Below are 6,901 nucleotides of genomic sequence, written 5' to 3'. Positions count from 1 at the left end.
AAAAAAAAAAAAAAAAAAAAAAAAAAAAAAAAAAAGTGAGATTTCTTTCTCCTATGAAATTAAAAAAATATATTTTGCACTGTAATTCTCACACTTAGCAAAGGTTTGTGAATTAGGCAATCTCACACACTGCTGTTGTGAGTGTACATTTCTGGAGGACAATTTGTCAGTTTATTTCAAGATGCAGACTTCTACTTTTAGGAATGTATCATAAGAAAATAACTAGAAATAAAAACAAAACATGTATATAGGGGTGTTTGTTACCAGGTTATTTATAATAGGAACAAATGTCCAATTAGAAAGAATATTGTGCAATCATCATAAATAATGTTTCTGGAAAACATGTAATGGCAAAGAAAAATATAGTAAAACCTGGCAAAGGGGCTGGCTGGTTAGCTCACATGGTGTTCAAAGTCGAGGGTTTGGATCTATACTGGCCAGCCACCAAAAAAAAAAAAAAGGCTGGCAAAAACTTTGTCCTGAGATAATGCCAATTCACATATAACACTATTGGCTGTTGTCCTCACCAGATCCCCTCCTCTGATGGGGTGCACTAAACTTCTTCTGTGGTGTGGGGAACGTAAGACAAGGCTGGGCAGGGAAAGCAGACATCTCTTCTTGAAAAGCGGGGAGTTCTGCCCACAGTATTCTCTTTGCTCCAAGAGTTTCCAGAAATTACCGCTATTGTCCTGGAAGTCCTGTCAACCCCAAACCTAGAATCATCCCCATCAATATGTGGAGCAGATAAATGCCACCAACTATACCACACTGAAGCCAGGACCTGGTTGGTTCTGGATCTTGCTACTTGCACAGGTCACTGGAGTTATTTCATTAACCTTGCAAGAATGTGACCACAAAATTTGTGATTACTTTTTTTTTTTTTTTTACTGTTTTCTATCATCTGAAAAAAGGCAAGATAGAAAACTTCATGTATTCGAATCCCTGTACTGGCCAGCCACTCAAACAAACTTCATGTACATTTGCTCCTAATTCAGTAAAACAAATAAAAAAGCAAACACACACACTCTCTCTCTCTCTCTATATATATATGTATGTATATACACACACACACACACACACATATATATATATATAAACAAAAAGAAAAGATTTCAAAAATTTATTATTAGTGGTTACCTCTGGTTAGTGGGCTATGGGTAATTTTAACACTCTTTGTTTACTTGTCTGTATTTTTCAAACTTTTCTATATTGGACACGTATTACTCTTATAATCTGAAAAAGAAAAAATATATAAGAGAATATTGAGAAGAACTTTTTTTTTTTCTTGGCAGCTGGCATAGGGATCCAAGACCCTAACCTTGGTGTTACAAGGCTGTGCTCTAACCAACTGAGTAAGCAGCCAGCCTAGAAGAACTTTTTTTAAAAACTCACAGATTGACATACAAATATATGGCTCTTGACAGAAAAATCCTTTTTCAACCTAGGTAATTAAACTCATCTGGTCTTATTTTAATGGCTGACTACTACAGACATCTTAAAACTACAGTGAATAAGAGGTAGCCAGCATCTGCTTTAGATATTGTTGAGTGGAATCTTCGAACAGTGGTGTCAACAGATTTAGAAAGGATTTTACAAAGCCTGAAAATGTGGTCCCTGTTTCAGGCCCAATGTAGCATTTCATTAAGTGTATATTGTGTTATATGCTATAATGTTCTTTCGGTTTGTAAAAATACTTACTCCAGGGGGCTGGCCAGTGATCTCAGTGGGTTAGAGCGCAGCCTTATAACACCAAGGTCAAGGCCTCTGTTCCTCTCACCCACCAGCAGCCAAAAAATAAAAAAATTTACTCCAGTTTTCCTGGCTGCTTCAAATCTTACTTATCTCTCATAGCATAAGGAATCCTCCTGCTTTAAGCCTAACAGAATGTGAAGACCCGAGAGAACAAAGGGACATGGAAATAAGACTAAAAATCATCATATGGGTGTGAAATATACATGATTCTCCACTCTTCTAATTTTATTATTTCCAAGCAAAGGATCATTTAGGGACTGCCTGCAAATGACAAATGATGTGGTCCTTTTGTGGTCTAGAGACTCTTTTTCTGTGAGGTGGAAGCGAGATTTCATTTCTACTGGAACTTAATTACCCCAGTGAGCCTTGGCTCTGCCTCCTGACTGGAAGGGGAATCTTGGAAAGGTCCTGTCTAGTGGCATGAGCCATGCAGCTCAGGCCTTTCTCTGGGCAAACTCTGCCCACAGGAGTTTTTTGTCCCCCCAAGTCTTCATAGCTCGAGGCACTGGCAGGGAGAACAAGATGTGGGAACTGATGCTTTGCCAAGTGATTTCTCATTAATTTTTCTGCAGCTTAGTTCTTTTTCTTCATTTTTACTAAGAGCCTTTTTCTGTGCACCATCTGGACCTGGGAGAATTTGGTCTCACGGTTGTCATAGGATGGATGAACTGAGGCGAAACTATAATTTCTGTTCAAGAACCTGCAACTGATGGAAGGAGGGCTCCTGAGGAGAGAGAGGGCAAGTCTGAGGCCCCCGGGGCTGGAGAAAGTTGGCTTTTCACATATTTGCTTTGTAGGAGCTGGGAAGGGGACGGCCACTGAATGTATTGACTTACTAATTTATTTAAATCATTTTACCTATTTGTGAATGGGTAATGGATGCAAGTTGGAATGTAAAGAAAAATGCATCTCACTCCTTCAGTGCCCACTTAGTTCCTCTCCTTAGTGGCAAGGACTATCAATTTGTGGTCCACGTTAGAAATACTTTCCTTCTTTAACTATATATATATATATTTTTTAAAAAATACAGATAGTACCATATTGTACAGAGTTATGTATTTTGATTTTTACACTTAAGAATTTATCTTGGAGATTTTCCCCTATAGTACATATTGTATGTTTTTTTGCTCTTTTTAGTGATGTAATAATATTTTATGATTTGGAGTGTGTATCCTTTTGTTTCTTTAGCCAGGCCTCTATATTCATATGAGATAATTAGGTGATTCCCAATCCTTGACTGTTGTTACAAACAGTGTAACAAACAGCAACAAATTCCTGAACATATATGTTTCTGCATTTATGTAAATTTATCTGTAGGCTAAATTCCAAAAATTTAGAATTTCTAGGTCAAATGGAACATGTATTTTTAATATTGATAAATGTCAAATTGCTTTCCATAATCTTATCAGTATCGATGAGAGAGCTTGTTTTCTCACATTCTTGCCAACACAATGGAGACACTGAATTTAAATTCTGGCCATAGAGAATAAGAGTTACTTCTTTTTCTTTCATTTTCTTAAAAAAAAAAAAAACAATCCCCAGGATGCTTCGAGATAGGCATCCTATTACTCAATTCGCATCTGAAAATAGTCACAATTCTTTCTCTTTACATTTGGTTTGTTTGGATGAGGCTTAAGACCCCAAAGAATTAGAGTGACCCTAGGAGGGGGGAAAGGAACTAATAGTCAAAGAAACTCATTGTGGTTTATTAGCTTCATAAAGCTTCCAAAATTCAGGGCTTTTATAATCAGCACAAAGGAGAGTTTTTATTTTTGACGGTGAGAGCCGAGGTCCCTATGTCCAGCAGGGGGCAGCACGTCCCCACAGAATGTCAAGCTGATTCAACACGCTCCAGCTGGGGATTTACAGGACATCAGTCAGAAACACAAGCTCACTTTTTTTTACCTTCACTGCCATCTCATGGTTGGAGCATGCTGGAGTGGGGAACAGAGCTTAGCTAAAAGAGTAGGATAAATTGAAATAGTCAATGCTGGCCAAGTGCAGGGTGGCATGGAATTAAGGGGGGAATTAAAGGGAAGTAATGTGAACATAAATAAAAATAGCACATATTGTAGAAGAGAATTTATTTATTCATTTTCTTTTTGGCACCTGGCCAGTATGTGGAACCGAAACTTGGTGTTATAAGGCTGTGCTCTAACCAACTGTGTTAACTGGGCAGCCCCATATAAGAGAATTTAAAATAAATGTTTAATTATTCCAATTACTCTCTGTGCTATAAAGCACAGAAGAAATATTCTTTATTGGATTAATGTATTTCATATCCATTTTGCTAAAAAGTGCTAAAAATGTTAAATAATTTATCCCCCGTATTTTTTATTCCCTTAGAAATAAGATTTATTATTTAACCTTAAAAAGCAAATGAGCCTGCTCCCTTAATATTGATCCATTCATCCAGCAAATATTGACTGAGTGCTAGGTGCAGAGGATATGGGCTAGACAAGAAACAGACTGTTCTCGGTGACAAAGCAGAAAACACTTGGGACCTGGGTCAGGAAACTTTGGTTCTAGATTTAGGTATCACACCATAACTGGCTATGTGACCTCAGGTAAGTTACTTAACTTCTCTGTGCCTTAGAAATGAAAATTATACTAATGCCATCTGTCCCACTAACCTCACAGATGCACAAATAAAATGCCATATGCAAAGATGTTTGAATAAAGAGCAAGTGGAAGATTTTAAAAGCCACACTATAATGAATGTATCCTATAGCAATGGAAGTGGCAGCTTAGTGAGTCCTTACTATGTGCCAGGTACTCTGCTAAATAAACACATTACTCAGTTAATTTCATACACCTGTGAGGGTAGGTATTATTAGCCCTATTTTGCAGATGAGGAAATCAAGGTGTAGGAAGATTGGGAAGCTTGCCCAAAGTCAGACTGCTAGAAAGTGGTGGAGCAGCATTCAAATCCAGGTCTGAACCCAGAGTCCACTACGTGCTGTGTCAGTCTGGTTCTTCATCATTTCTCTCAGTTCTGCACTTTGAAATTGTAGGTACTGCTCCCTTAGTATTATTCAGAAAATAACTAGCAACAAAAAGTTAGGTCACCTACTACCTCATGAAAAAATACGAAAATGGGAAGTTATGACTTTCCACAATACATCAATTTATGCAATCAGTCAGTTTCAAAATCATTTCATGCAATAATTTCTCTATAAAATAGGAATTGGCCATGTGTCATAAGAAAAATTTTAGGATAACTGGTAAGTTCTCAATTTAGTCTAGAAGCATGAGCTATTATTGGCTAAGGGAAAAGCAAACTATGGAAAACCAGAAGAGGATAAAGAATAGGAAGAATTAATTACAGACAAAAAAAACCCCAAAGGAAAATTCAGTCTGGTTCTTGAGTTTCTAGCAGTATAGGAAATAGGGTAGGGTGGGGATCTATAAAGAGGGCTTCTCTACCAGGGCTAAGCCTTCAGGGCACAGAACTGCCAACATACCCAACACCCTCTGTAGGATGCCTAGGCAGAGCGTCTTGGCAGATGTGAAGGGACTTCCTCTGTGAACTATGCAGTCTCATTTGCTGGTGATGAGATGGTTAACAAAGCATATACCCGAGTGCCTCACAATTTGGGTATTATTTGGAGCTTGATATTTCTCTGAGTCACATAGCTGCAAAGAAGGTAAATACCTTCTGGTTCCTGGCACCTCAGTGAAGCAGGCACTGCTCTAGCACTTATATATACAATGATTCTTTACTAAGTAATTAATAATGGTATCATCATCTCCATTTTACAGGTGAAGAAACTGAGGCTTTTTGCATGGAGTAAACGTATAGCAGGATTAGAACTCAGGCAGACTGGCTCAAGAGGCTGGATTATTTTTTTTCTTTTTCATTCTACATGTTTAAGGGGTACAGTTTGTTGTTTCTATATGTATATTTTAAGAGGCTGTATTCTTAACCACTCCAGTAGTCCATCTCCTTACATTAATACCAAAAAGATAAAGGAGGTGGGAGGTGGGGAGGGATAAGGGAAGGAGAGATAGGAAACAAAGATGAAGGACAGAATAAATGGATCCTGTGAATACCGTCACTCAGCTCAACAAGCGACTTCTGCAGGATTCGCTATGTGCCGTGCCTTGGAACTAGGCACTCCTGAGTCATAAACAGTCCATTCTTCACTCTGGAAGAGGAGTGGAGAAGCTGGGCACAAAAAAGGCATTTCTATACAATGTGGTAACACTGTGAAACAGGAAAGTCCACTGGTGCTGGGCAGAAAATGTTGTGTTCCTGGGGAGGGGGAAGAAAAAAGTGGAGGGGAAGGGGAGAGAATGGATAAGGGGCATAAAGAATAAGTATGATTTATAACAATGAATATGCTAATTAAAAAATTATAAGACTTTAAAAATAAATAAATAAATAAAATCTCGTGTTCCCAAGCACATCCTAAACATGGAAAATTACTGAGCTAAAGTGGCCGACCTTTAAGACAAAAATCCCTTCAGTCACAGAACAGCTATTGTGGATTCCATCGTCACTTTGCTTCCCTAAAACTTACCTTGTTTTTAACAAGACTGTTCTGCAAAAATAAAATCTAAATACATGGAAAATTACTGAGCTAAAGTGGCCGACCTTTAAGACAAAAATCCCTTCAGTCACAGACCAGCTATTGTGGATTCCATCGTCACTTTGCTTCCCTAAAACTTACCTTGTTTTTAACAAGACTGTTCTGCAAAAATAAAATCTAAAGAAATTCACAACCTTACTAGGTTTGGTCTCTGTTGTTTGCTTTAAAGACCACAAAACACTTGGGCTAAACCTTAAAAGGATTAAATCTTGCAATTAAAACTTAAGCTCAAATACTCCACCAGTAAAACTATTTCAACTTTTTCTGTATGTCTGAAAATCTTCACCATAGTGGAAAAAATATTCCACCCAAACTCGCATAATGACGACTAGCCTTCTATTTGCGCCAGTTCATTAAATTGCCTAATGGCAACTATGGAAAAGTAAACGTCTCTATCCCGAGAGCTTTTATGCTGTTTAAACGTTGCAACAGAGACCGAAGAAGGGTGTCCCCAGTAGTTCGAGAGGGGCGGCGAATTCTAGTGGGACCGCCACGTTGGTCCCGGCTCCCTGGGTAGGACCCGGGAGCACAGCCGCTCGGGGAGGGGCGCGACTACG

This window comes from Galeopterus variegatus, unplaced genomic scaffold (assembly GCF_000696425.1).
Source record: "Galeopterus variegatus unplaced genomic scaffold, G_variegatus-3.0.2 Scaffold1414, whole genome shotgun sequence".
Classification (NCBI taxonomy): Eukaryota; Metazoa; Chordata; class Mammalia; order Dermoptera; family Cynocephalidae; genus Galeopterus; species Galeopterus variegatus.
This window is presented reverse-complemented; position numbering follows the sequence as displayed.